We start from the raw sequence: 14,995 nt of genomic DNA on the forward strand, positions 1-14,995 counted from the left end.
CCATTCCAGCAACCACACCTAACCCTCCTACACCCCTGCTTCCTGAAGTATCCACTTTGCCTACTACTTCGGCCCATTTAACACCTCCTAGGTATGGAGGGGATTCCAAGACATGCAGAGGGTTCATTAACCAAATAGAGTTTCATTTTGAGATGTATCCACGTTCGTTTCCCACAGAGAGGTCTAAAGTTGGGTTCTTTATGCACCAACTTACCGACAAAGCACTAGAATGGGCGAATCCTATTTGGGAAGCTAATGGACCTATGGTGCATGACTTTCACAGTTTTCTTACAGCATTTCGCAGAACTTTTGACACTATGAAAAGGTCTAAAAATGCCGCAAGAGCATTAATGAGAGTTAAACAGGGTTCTAGGCCTGTGGCTGATTACGCTATGCAGTTTCGTACTCTTGCCTCACAGGTAGATTGGACCAACAATGGGTTAACTACTGCCTTCATGGAAGGCTTATCAGACTCTATATTGGATGAGGTAGCAGCTAAGGAACTTCCTGTTGCTTTAGAGGACCTTATTGACTACCTCATTGATATAGATAATAGGATTCGTGACAGGCTCTATACCAAGACCAGAAATAGACGTTTTGTTACACCTATTCACCCCAGAGTTGATACACCGGAGAGTGTAAAAGTATCTGAAGAGGAACCTATGCAATTAGGGGTTGCCAAACTCTCTGATAATGAAAAATTACATAGGAGAAGGGAGGGACTCTGCCTATATTGTGGTAGGAGAGACCATATGGTAAAGGAATGTCCTTTGCTCCCGGAAAACTCTCGCACCTAAGACCTTATAGGGGACTGGCCTTGGGTGTGATTTCTAAGTCTCCTACATTGCCTCCTAACCGACTGCTTCTCCCTGTTTCTTTACATATGGGAGAGAGTTGTATCGTTGAAAATATATATGCTCTGGTTGACTCTGGGGCAGCTGAGAATTTTATAGACTCTAGTTTTGTAAAGAAAAACAACATTCCCATCAGGGAGAAGGAGATACCCTTGGCCGTTGAGGCCATAGATGGTAGACCATTGATATCTCCAGTTGTTACTCATGAGACTGCACCGTTACACATGTACACAGGGGTTTTACACTATGAAACCATTCGGTTCCAGGTCATCACCTCTCCCTCTTCACAGTTAGTGTTAGGGTATCCATGGTTACGTGCCCACAATCCCATTTTTGACTGTGAATTCTATTAATGTTCCTACCATTCCTCCTTTGTCTACGGCTATACCCTCTCAGTATTTATCTTTAAAGACTGTCTTTGATAAAAGAGAGGCTGACAAATTACCGCCTCACAGACCCTACGATTGTTCTATTGACTTGTTGCCTGGCACTATACCTCCAAAGGGCAGGGTGTACCCTCTATCGGTTCAAGAAAACCGTGTCATGGAGGAATACATTAAAGAATCATTAGACAAGGGATTTATTAGGAGATCCTCTTCTCCGGCTGGAGCGGGGTTCTTCTTTGTATCAAAAAAGAAGGTGATTTAAGACCTTGCATTGATTATATAGGTCTTAATAAAATCACCATCAAAAATGCTTACCCTATACCATTAATAACAGAATTGTTTGACAGGCTCAAACATGCTACGGTATTCACCAAATTAGATCTTAGAGGAGCATACAATTTGATACGTATAAAAAAGGACCACGAATGGAAGACAGCCTTTAACACTAGGTCAGGTCATTATGAGTATACCGTCATGCCATTTGGGATTTGCAATGCCCCAGCAGTGTTCCAAGAATTTATTAATGATGTCTTAAGGGACTTTATTCACTCATTTGTTATTGTGTACTTGGATGACATTTTAATATATTCTACAGACTTACACACTCATCACAGACATGTTACGACAGTTCTGAAGACCCTTCTTGCTAATGGTCTTTATTGCAAACTAGAAAAATGTCTATTCGACCAATCCGAGGTCCAGTTTTTGGGGTATTTGATTTCCGCTAAGGGTTTTCGGATGGATCCCCAAAAGCTCGCTGCGGTCATAGAATGGCCTCTGCCGCAAGGTCTGAAAGCCATCCAGCGTTTTCTGGGTTTCTCTAATTATTATAGACGTTTTATCAAAGGTTTTTCGTCTATCGTAGCACCTATTACTCGTATGACTAAAAAGGATGGCAATACACGTGCCTGGTCTACCGAGGCACTTCAGGCTTTTGACTTTCTTAAGACTACGTTCGCCTCTGCACCTATTTTACAGCATCCTGTCCCCTCATTGCCATATATACTTGAGGTTGATGCTTCCGATATAGGGGTAGGTGCTGTCTTATCCCAAAGAGAGTCTCCTGACAAGCCATTGCATCCTTGTGGCTTCTTTTCTAAACAAATGTCCAAAGCAGAAAGGAATTATGATGTGGGTAATCGCGAACTCCTTGCTATCATTTTAGCACTCAAAGAATGGAGACATTTGTTAGAGGGCACTAAGGATCCTATCCTCATATTTACGGATCATAAGAACCTATCCTACCTTAGCAAAGCTAAAAGATTATCTTCCAGGCAGGCTAGGTGGTCACTGTTCTTGTCTCATTTTAATTATATAATCACCTATAGGCCAGGTGATCGGAACACTAAAGCGGACGCTCTGTCCAGACAGTTCGAGACTATTGACAAACAGGAGATTGATGTTACTCCTGTCATTCCCTCAGACAGGATAATAGCAACTACTATATTGTCTATTTCCTCGTCCCTCTTGCAGGCCATACAAGCAAAACAAAGCATGGAACCTAGCAAGAGGCCTAATGATAAATTGTTCGTTGACGTTCCCGAGAGACGGGATATTCTGTCACTGTATCATGATACTAAGACTGCTGGACATCCTGGTATTTCCAAAACGGTGTCAGCCGTTTCTCTGTATTTTTTGTGGGATACCTTACGTAAGGATGTCACTGACTATATAAGTGCTTGTACTACTTGTGCATGTATGAAATCCTCTCGTAGAGTTCCTTGTGGGCTGTTGCATCCGTTACCTGTTCCCGAGAGACCTTGGTCTAATCTATCAATGGATTTTATTGTTGAATTACCCCCTTCGAATGGTAACACAGTCATCCTAATGATAGTAGATCGGTTTTCCAAAATGGCTCACTTTGTGTCTCTTCGCAAGTTGCCCACTTCCAAGGAACTGGCTCTTATCTTCGCTAGAGAAGTGTTTCGATTACAGGGTATTCCCTTATCTGTTGTATCCGATAGGGGTAGCCAATTTATTTCCAGGTTCTGGAAAGCCTTTTGTTCGGAGATGGGTATTTCTCTCTCATTTTCTTCCGCTTACCATCCCCAGTCTAATGGAGCTGCTGAACGTGCCAACCAGTCTCTGGAGCAGTACCTCCGTTGTTTTGTGTCTCACCATCAGGACAATTGGTCTGACCTGCTTCCTTGGACTGAATTTGCTCGGAATAACGCCACTCATGATTCTTCCGGCAAAAGCCCTTTTTACGTTGTCTATGGCCAGCATCCCGTTGTTCTTCCGGCTGCATTCTCCTCACAGGGCATGCCAGCTCTGGATGAACATTTGGCTGGTTTGCGTGATACTTGGGAGCAGGTTCAGCGTTCTTTGGTGGACTCTGCTGCCCGCCAGAAGGCTCAGGCTGACAAGCATCGCAGAGCGGCTCCTTCCTATGTTGTGGGGGACAGGGTTTTGCTTTCCACACGGAATATTCGCCTCCGGGTGCCTTCTATGAAATTGGCTCCCCGCTTCATTGGTCCTTATCGCATTATACATAAGGTTAACCCCGTTTCTTATGCCTTGGGTCTGCCTAAGAATCTGCGTATACCTTATGTCTTTCATACCTCGTTATTGAAGCCTTACGTACGCAACCGCTATACCCGGCATACTCCCCCTCCCCCTCCTGTCTCTGTGGAGGGTCATGAGGAGTTCGAAGTGTCTGCTGTTCTTGACTCTCGTTTCCTTAGGGGTCGGCTTCAGTACTTGGTACATTGGAAGGGTTATGGGCCTGAGGAGCGCAGTTGGATTTCTGCGGATGCTGTTCATGCTCCCTGCCTTGTACGTTCTTTCCATTCGCGTTTTCCTGCTAGGCCTGGTCCTGCCCGCCCGGAGGGCGTGTCCTCAGGGGGGGGTACTGTAGCATTACTTACCTTATCCGGGGGCCGGCCGCGGTCCTCTCTTCAGGCCGCGCGCGGTCCTGCGGCTGCACGAGCCGCGCGCGGCTCATCCGACTCTCCTAACAGGAAGACGGGCAGTGACCGCGCGATGCGGTCACGTGTCCCGCCTGCAGCTAAGAGCGCGCCGCGAGTCTCGGGCGCGCTCTTAAAGAGACAGTGGGAGCCTAAATTGCAAAAAGGCTCCCATTGGCTCCTGTCATGCCAATCACCCCATACACTTACCTGTTGGGGGTGTGGAAGTGACAGGAGCCAATCACATTAGTTTGAAGGCTACTTATACTTACCCTTTTCCCTTAGTTCCTTGCCCTATCGTGGTTTCTGCTACAGTTCCCTTTAGTGCTTGTTGTGTTCAGTTGTGTTTCTCCGTATTTGACCTTGGCTTTGTATTCTGACTTCGTTTTCGCTTTATACTTGTCTGTTCTGTTTGCCGGCTTGCTGATTCCTGTGTACCAGACCCCGGCTAGTTCTCGTTTACGCTGTCTCTTTGTGCCCTTGACCTCGGATCGTTCCTGACTCTGTACTTCTCCTATTACGTCGAGTCCGGCCACTCTAAGGTCCGGTAGACGTATCTCTCTTCTGTGCTGTCTTCTGTTTGGCTGGATCCTGCGTGTAGGGGTATATTCTCGTTACAAAACCACGACAGGGCACTGAGCAGGATGAGAACTGGGCCTAAATACCCCTCCTCTAGATCTGATAGGCTGTAACCGGCCTTTGACCGCAAAGGCAGTCACCAGGTTCCCATTTGCATAATTGCTGCTCAGCATTAACCCTTCTGTGGATTCGGTTGCTGCTCGGCACAACTTTTCCTGTGTGGACAATAAATGCCATCAACCACATTTTTATAAGCGGATGAATATATGACCCTACCAAACCTAACACAGTATTCTATTCTCATTCTTTTGTATGACTTCACTCTCAGTGGTACTTTGATTTTGTTTTAGTTTATCTTGTTTTAGTTTAGTTTGCTGTTTACTATACTGTAAGTTTTAGCATGCTAATACTCATGGGCATAAAGCCCTTGATCTTATTCAGTGTATGCAACCAGTGCTCTTACCTCACGTTTTACCCTGTTAACCCTCTAAAATCCAGCACTAGCACTGTGTCTTCATAGCTTGAATAATTAATACAAAATGTGCAGACAAAGCTCTATTGTGTTGTTCTCTCACAACATGGTGATAACAGGGTGCCTTTCAATTGCCTTTAATTTCCCCAAAAAAACCTGATACCGACTCACCTCTCAGCGACGCAACACCCGGCATCTGCCTCCTGGGGTCACACTGATTAGACCCATGCAATTTTTTCAAACGGCAAAGGTCTCTTGATCGAAACGCAGGCCTGCGGCCTACTACTCACCTCCCGGGGCTGTGCTCAGCGAGTTACTCAGTAACTCCCACGGAGTAAGATCTCCCACTACGGAGCTCCACGACCCGACAGGGCAGGTTGGTAACGAACCGGCAATGGGACGTCGCACCCAGAAACAGACGGCTGGGGCCGCAGCAGACACCAGGGATATTGAATCCATGCTCCAATGGCCGCCCCAAGTTAGAAGGGCGACAGAGGCCCGCCATGACACCTCACCCAGCCCGAGAGAGCTGTCCACCACTACCCCACAGCCCCCAGAAACGGCAACACAGGCCTCCCTAGATCTACCCCGAGAGGAGACTGACCTGGCCACAAAGCTGGACATTCAAAACTTCCTACACGAAATTAAACAAATGCTGACAGCAGACATAGCTGTAGTAAAAATGGAGGTACAGGCTGTGACAGACCGAGTCCGAGTTACTGAAGAGGACATCATGGATCTGCGCAGGGACCTTGCAGCTACCCAGGATAGACTTACACAAGTCCAATCCTCCCACCAGATGCTCAACACACAACTAACCTCCATGGAGGACAGATACCGGAGGAACCATATTAAGATCCGCGGCATACCAGACACGGTCCCCGCAGAAGAAATACCCCAATATGTGAGACGCCTAGTGGCTGCGATACTGCCTCCAAATGTGGCCAGGAAATTTACACTAGATGGGGCATACTACCTTCCGAAACCCCAACGGGCCACGACAGCTATACCACGGGACGTCATAGTCCACTGTGCCACACAGGATAAGAGACAATTTATGAATGCTGTTAGGGGTAAACCACCATACCCCTTCGAGAACTCCCATCTCTCCTTTTGTCATGATCTCACCAGAGCCACGCTCCAGTGGCACAAGTCTCTCAGCATGGTGACAAGTCGGCTTAGAGACGCAGGTTTGGCCTACAGATGGAGCCTCTCGAAAAGTCTCCTGGTGACCCACCAAGGAACTTTATATAAACTTTCATCAACTACAGAAGCTCCAGCATTTCTCAGTGATCTAGGACTCCCCCCACTGACTACCAACGAAACTCAGCCACATAATCCGCAATCTTGGGATCTGGCCACAGTTGTCCCTTTCATCCCACGAAGCACCTCTGATACCCGTCGGGGAACCTGAGAGAAATGCAGAGAATCCACGCTTGGGGTCCTAATTGTTAATGACTACTTGCTAATGCCTTTCTCTACTTACTTATGTTTATTCGCACTGATTGACCGTTTGTTTGTTTTTATTATGTTATTTTAATTTTATTGATTGCTCTCACACCTGACAGGCCCTTATTAAGAGGTACAACTCCAGCCCGCTGTACCCACCAAGATTACAGAGAATCCCTCTCACCCCCCCAACCCCCCGCCGCCCCCTTGGTCAGGGGCAATACACGTGCTCCACCGAGCTCAGCCTGACATAACACTATAAAGCATGATCTCCTATTGAGCATCTACCAGAGTAAGCATAACAGCCATCCTGTCTAGACAAGCCTTTAGCACTCTAGCATCCCCACTACCATGCAGCACCTACTCGACATAACACCAAGGAATTTGGGCTAAGCTTACACACGCTCACTTCACAGCGATAGGTCAAGCGCCCTCCTAAATAACTGACAAGGCAGCTATTTGAATATATCCCTGCTAATACTGTGCTTGTGTCCTGATCATATAATGCGCCTACTTATCTGCAACTATCTAAGCTGACCACGCAGTGGAATCTAGAGTCTTGCATGTTATATCCCATTCCGCACAAAATGGTAGTGAAATCTTTACTTGACTTTGTCATGTGGTAGAATTACAATGCATAGATATTTACCTAACAAATTGTGCAGTTCCATCAACTGTCATGATTCTGTTTAACTGAAATTGTTCTTAAAAGCTTGTACATGTTGTTGTGACAGTACATGCCTGTCTATTACTCTATGCACCAAAAAATAAAGAATTATAAAAAAAAAATGGTGATTAACAATTTCTGTTGCTTAACAAGACAAAATGATGTCATGTACCATCCAAGCACAACAAAAATAAAGAATTACAAACAAAAAATAAAATAAATAAATCTGACAAATCTCACAAAAATGCCAATAACATATATATATATATATATATATATATATATATATATATTTCAAATGGAAGGTGCAACGGAGCTTCCGTACTCCGCCAGAGCACCTCTGTTATTCTCCCACCCTCATATGGCTCAGATGTCCAGCGCAAGTTTAGCCTGTTAAGTAGTTTCCCCAAAAATCAGCTGAGGCTTGATGAAAGGTGAAAACCAAGTGCACTTTATGAACACAAACACACAGCTTTTATACATTTATATATGTGTATTCTCACTTAAGAGGGTGATCAGCATAACAATGGACATTTCCCACCGAGAAACAGCGCCCCCAACATAGAACCCCCACAACCAATGCATCCCTGAACAGCTCACCCCATCAGCTACCCACTGTCCAAATTGTGTCCTGATTCCACTTACTTTGTCCAATTGCCACCCGATTAAAAGGATGACTGGCCTCAACTAAGTTCCAATCCGAAGTATAGTTCTATGCGACTTGATCTTCTGTGTCTCACCTTGGTCTTCAAAGATTTTTAGTTTGTCATACAGTACAATATGCATAAACAGGAATGGTTATCAATATCTAGTAGTTGCCCTGAACTACAGGATCAAAGTCCTCAGGCGTACATTCTAAAAATTTAAATTGATATTCATTATATTTGATCTGGTTAAATGTCTGGAGGTATGAGGACTGCATTGTTACAATATTTCTACAACAATATATCTGGTCTTGTGGTACAGTAATGGGCACCCACAGGTGAAGAAACAGGTGTATGTACAACCATGCATCTACATCCCATGCAACCCATTGTAAATAATATATGAGTGGATTGATATACATTGCTGCATATTTAGGAAAATAGTAGCAAAGTGTGAAGATGTGCCAGTCAATGAGCACTTATTTCAGATTTAATAACGTCCTGAAATGTTTTATAAAGGCAAACACATAGTACTTTTTACTTGATACTAGTACTATATTTTCGTTAGGATTATCTCTGGAAATGTTGAGCACCAAACATTCCACTATAACAGACAGACCAAGTCTTTAAATTGCAAATGTTGCCTCAACCTCTTCAGCATAATTTTGTTATGGTTTAGAACAATAGGATAATATTTATTTGAAAAAATTAATACATTTTAAGCAAATGCTGGTAGGGCATGACAGTAATTAAATGTATATATTGCTGTTTAGGGGATACCACATAAATAAACACATAATTAAATAAATCATGAAAAACTACACAATCTGCATTTTCCTATGAGTCAATACTGTTAGAAAACTCTCCAAATTATGTATCTACAAAAATTCCTGTAGACTTTAATGGTGACTTCTGTAGATTAATCATTTGAAAAAAAATTCTAGTAATATTAAATCATTTGTAAAGTTTATTTAATTGAGGCCAAAGTTTGAAACAGCAAAAGAATAATAAAACACAAACAAACACAAAAACCTACTTTGAATGTTGATATGAAGTTTGAACTACAAAAGTTACTGTTGGAAGCGATCACAATTTACAGTTCCAATCTATCACTTTCATAGAAATATGAATCTTTGCAGGGTGAATCCCAGTGCTGGAACAAAGGGGAATTTCATTTTGAAAATAAAAGATTTAGTGTAAATGTAATTCATAGGAAAAGGGATAATAATTAAGGAAAAGTTCCTGCAATACATATATTATGAAAGAACTGTAAAGATATTTGAACCTCCCAGACATCCTGGAAAGTTGTCTGTTTTATCTTGAGTAAGGCTTAAACTTGATATTTGCCCAAATTATAAAATGAATTGTCAATAAAATGTATACTAGATGTACTAGATGAGGTTATTATTTAAACACTCATTTATGGACCAGTATTACCTTTAATGCAGGGTTTTCTTGTAAACAGGGGATTTTGAACTCTAAAGAGCGATTTGTAGTGAACTGAAAAGTAGACGGGCATTTAGATTTGGACTAAAGGCATTTCATTAGACTATACAGCGCCTTAGTTTGGTGTCCTAATCCTAAATAGGGCAATCCCACATAGGGGTACCAAATTAAGGGAGCTATCTGCTGAAAAGCACACTAATTTGGAATCCTAAAAGGGGCAATCCCACAAAGGGTACCAATTTAGGGGAGCTATCTACTAAACAGCATCCTAATTTGGTATACTAAATAGGGCAATCCCACAGAAGGGTACCAAACTTGAGAAGCTATCTACTAAGCAGTGCCTTAATTTGATATCCTAAATAGAACGGTCCCAAGTAAGTCTACCAAACTAGGGGAGCTATCTACTAACCAGTGGCTTAGTCTTATATCCTAAATAGAGCTATCCCACATGAGAGTACCAAATTAGGTGAGCTATCTACTAAACAGCACCCTGAATGGAATAATGGACATCCACATTTTGAATATTTCAGAATATTTTTGGCCAAATTGCGAAGTACTGAATTTCACTGAAATGAAATTCAGAATTACTGACACGAAACCGAAAATACATTTTTCCCCCCTGTGCACATGTATAGTAAAAACCAAATTTTTACGCAAAATAGCCAGGTTATAAATATATAGCCGAGTTGGAGAATTTTTCTAAATTAGCTGTTTTTGTCTAAATTTCGCAATTCTAATTGTTTCCCTTCTCTTCAATTCATTGTTTAGTGCAATGCACCATGTACACAAGTCTACAAAAACAAACCAACAAATAACCCTCCTCCTTAAAAAAATAACATATAATATAGAAAAGTAGTAGAAAATAATTAACTTCGCAAAATATTAGCAAACAAATCACAATATAAAAATTCTAGAAATAATGTAAGGTATGCTAAAAACTCCGAGTGTGATGTAAAACATACTAAATGTTTAAACAAGATAGTAAATGGGGTAAATACAGTGTAGTAAATGAGAAAACCACAACGGAAAAAAGGTGAGGTATGTAAAGACACAGATCTGGGATATTTAGGAAATACACCTGCCTGTCTTGTAGGTAGGTGGAATACAGTTTGTTTGATTAGGAGACGTTAATGTATACAAATCATTATTTATGGTTGCTGGGCTGTTTGTATAAAAATATATATATATATTTATATATAAAATGAAAATTTACTGAAGTACAGATCCTCTTATGCCTATATTAAGGCATGCTCGCTGAGTCTGCAGGTTAACCTCTAGCAGGTTAACAGCAGCTACCAAACAGTTGATTACGTTGTGTGTAATTGCTTTGCGCATGCTTACTCTGAGATCAGTGTTATTGAGTTTTTGTAAATTATCCCAGGACAGTCTGCCACCATTTTAAACTTTGTTCTGGCGTGTACATTTTTGGTGGGATCTTTTACAGAGTGGTTTGTCAAGCATTTTATTGTCTCCAATATACGACTTAATTGGGTCTAATTTGAGGTTTGGAGCACCGTAATACACCCAGTCCCTATATAACTAAATTACTGTTGTGTGCAAAGTAGATAATGTTTTAAAATGCATATTAAACTTAATCCAGCATAAATTAAAATGCAGAATTTTGTTGAACTGTATACCAGTGTTTATTAGCAATCCCTGGCTCTACTGTCAATTAATTCCCTATGTCCCTCATCTACCCTCATTTGGCCGTATGCCTCAACTATCTTCCTTTTTCTCTCAACTATGCACTCCCGTGTATCTCAGTTATCCCGTGTCTCTCAACTATCCCCTCCTGTGTATCTCAGTTATCCTCTGTCTCTCAACTATCCCCTTCCGTGTCTCTCAACTATCCCCTCTTGTGTATCTCAGTTATCCTCTGTCTCTCAACTATCCCCTTCCGTGTCTCTCAACAGTCTCAGCCTGCTCCAAGACTCTATGCCTGGGTATGCATTGGAGCAGCGTGCCGATGTCCTGTGATTCCTTTGGTGTTTGCACATGAGATTGTTGGGTCTCCCTTCTCATCTCGTCCACCTCTTGGGGCTGTATCTGTCGAGGTTCAGGTGTAGACCAGTCCGGGTCCCCCAGGCCGCAATGTTATTAGTCGTGCTTCTCGGACTGCTCAAGTGGGAGGCCATTAGTAGGATAGCATTTGTGTTTGGTGACCGGCGGCAGAAAGAAGCGTGTGCCTTCTGCAGCCGATACCAGCCTGTATGTAAGTGGATGCACGATAAAAATATAGATTTTATGTGGATTAATGTTCTGGATCTGCGCAGTTTCAGAAATGGCATCTGTGCTGGACTGCCCCCTGTTTTAGTATTTTTAAACGTATTATGACTCATGTTCTAGTAAAAAAAAATACAAAACTTATAACTTTAACTTTTATCATGTTTGTCAAACTTTCCCTTTAAGAAAAGAATCCCTGGGAATCAGAGCAGAGGTCAATATGAGGCTTCATTCTTCCATAGCATGCGATGTAGTGGATTTCACAGCTGTATGCCATAGAACGTCAATAAAATCTGAACAATTAATTGACAATCAGCTTAAATATTAACTTTAAGAGCTGATCTCCTGCAAAGGAAAATAAAGCATCATAATTATCAACATAAAAATTTATTTTTTTGCAAGTGTTATCCATTTACTTCCTTTTAGATGAAATGTACAAAAAACAACCCAAAAAACAAATATGACTCTCTCTATTTTGACACCTAGAAGTGTTTAAAGATGTAAGTTGTAGTTCTACAATTCTTATTATTTTCCCAACCTTAAAGTGAACATGTCGTGACAGGTTCACCTTAACAGTTAATGTCCCCCTTAAGCACTGAAAATAACATTTATCATAATGATAAATTGTGCATTTCCTTGCTTTTTTAAGTTATTAAAGGGGGTTCATCACTTGCCAAGATTTTTAAGATGATGTTCACTTACCCCCTTATGTTTAATAATGATGTTTCTGTAAGGTGTGAAAGATATAATTAAATGCAGAAATCCAAGCAACTGCCTGACCGGTGTATAGTCGCCATATGGGCAGTCGGACTCCAGGACAACCCTCCCACATACCTAACCCAATAACGCACTGACACTCTAGTATATGGGAAAATTTGTCCACAGCTTTATTAAACAGTCTTGAATAATAATAACAATATATTAATTATAAATTAATAATAATAATCATAATAATAACTTAACAAATAAATATGGGTCATTGCCCCCCATACTCCGCCCTCCGCATCCGAATCCTTCTGTTAATATAAAAGGCAATGACCCCCATATAAATAACACATATATATAACATATACCAACATTATTCCAACATACCAACTTAAAGTGCCAAACATAAATAAACCATGGCAGGGGTATACCCGGATACCCCTACCCCACCAGGTTCTGAGCCACCGACAGGACTCGAAACCTACCAACCACCAATGACCACAGTTTTTCCATTTCTGTCACGTTCATCCTAGGGAGCCTATTCCTTCTCCTTCAGCTCCCTATCCCGCCGCTGTGAAAAAACGGGATAACCCCCCACTAGAAATAAATACAGAAAGGGTGGGTGGGACAAAATCGGTCAGGTAGGAAATTAAAAGTGAATTCACTCAAAATGGCTGCCTATTTAAATATCCCATCCCACTTACCCATAACTCCATACTTCCTTTCCTCCTCCTATGCCCGCCTCCTAACTCCTGTCAAGACGCTTTTCCACTTAGCTGCGCTTTGGCTACATGGGGCTACATTTTTGTCTATGTTGGAACCTTCATCAGCTGTTGTTATAAGTTCTTCCTTTTGTACCCAGAAGTCAACATGGAGAGAAATAGAAATATATATTCTGTTTGTTCCCCTCCAAAGCCATGTGTGTCCTGACTGTATCATGACTGTGCCAGGACACTTTAAACACCCAAATCACTCCATATTAATTAAGTGATTCTAGGACAAAGATGCTGCAGCCTTGAAGATGGAGACAGCTCGGTTTCTGAGAAATTGAACTAGATCTCCCACGATGCTTTGCCAACATTATGCCTGTAAGAGCATTCTGGGCGATGTAGTCCACAGCATCTGGAGTGCCCTAGGGTCTTCGGACTGAAATAATGTCAATAACTGAATCTATTTCATGTCTGGAGTCAGTATGTAAAATATGCTGACACTGTGCGCATTGAATGATTCTAAATGAGAAGCCACTGGATTTGCGGATTGTGGCACAACTGTGCATGCGCCATAATTAGACAAACTTATCATTTGGAAACAGATTGATTTCCTGTGTTTTTTTGGTTTTTTTTTTTTTTAAACCAACACATTGCTTCACTATTCTGCTGTCAAAATGGAACAGCAAACATGGGTGCAATGTGTCTGGTATACGTTAAGGCTGGCAAACCATCATGGGAATTGTAGCTGTACAGCAGCGGAAGGAATGTACGCTATGTCTATTCCCAGGTGTGAGAGAATGTAACTGTAACGAGGATTCCAGCAGGTAGAGAGCAGTGTGCTCCCCAGACGCGCCATCCTAGCGACACCTTTACACAGGAGCTACGTGAGGCAGTGTGTGATTCCCCAGCTGTTTATCTTAGCGTCCCTCTTCGCATGCAATGAGCTGTGAGTGACAGAGAGATGGTTCTCTCAGGGTGTAACTCAGCCAAGATCACATTTCCCTTAACCTTGCTCCACCCTTCTCTCCTCGCTGCAGATTCTTTTGATATCTGACTGTTGCCGGCTGCTTAAATGAGCTCTGCTCCCTTCTCACGACATGTGCGATCCACACACTCGCACGCAATGCTGCCTGTCACAGCAGCACATACACACACATTACAGGTGCACGGGAGAAACCTGCACAGGGCAGGGAGGTCACACGCGTGCTACAGGAGCGATCTGCAGGAGAAGGTGTGCACTCATTAACTGGAGAGCTGCAAGGCAGTCATTAATGGCAAGGGAACAACCGAATATTACCATACCTCTATATGGGGCACAGTGCTACGATTGTATGCTATCTATCTATTATTATTTTTGATATTTATATAGCACCAACTTATTCCGCAGCGCTTTACAATATTATAAAAAGGGGAAATATAATGTTAAATGAAACAATTACAAAATTGTCAATAGGTTGATGAGGACCCTTCTCAAACAAGCTTACAGTCAGTCTATCTATCTATCTATCTATGTATCCATTAGTTCAATATTTTTTAAAACCAATACTGTACTTATCTGTGCCTTATTTCCCAGTTTAACTGACTGTGTGGTTCACAATCTCAGGTATATACTGAGTGCCTGTGATTAATAGGAGTTACACTGCATATCCTTATGCAGCTTACTGCAATTTAATTCAACTCCCTCCCTTTAATGGTACGTCTGGAGAGGAGCTGGGGGGACAGAAACGGGGCAATGTGGTCTCCCTAGCTCCTCAAGCTGGTTAATATCATTGTTGGGAAAGGGTTGAATTAATGAGTGCCTTTTTTTAAAATTTTGGGTAGACTAAGTATGTGCAGTAGTGCCTCTAGATTAAATAAATGCTTGCAGTAAAATACTGACTCTTGCACTAATTATTTAATTATTATTTAATGAAAATTAAAATGATGCCATTATGGGGTTTTTGCAGGCATTCAT

Source organism: Pelobates fuscus, chromosome 3, assembly GCF_036172605.1.
Source record: "Pelobates fuscus isolate aPelFus1 chromosome 3, aPelFus1.pri, whole genome shotgun sequence".
Lineage (NCBI taxonomy): Eukaryota > Metazoa > Chordata > Amphibia > Anura > Pelobatidae > Pelobates > Pelobates fuscus.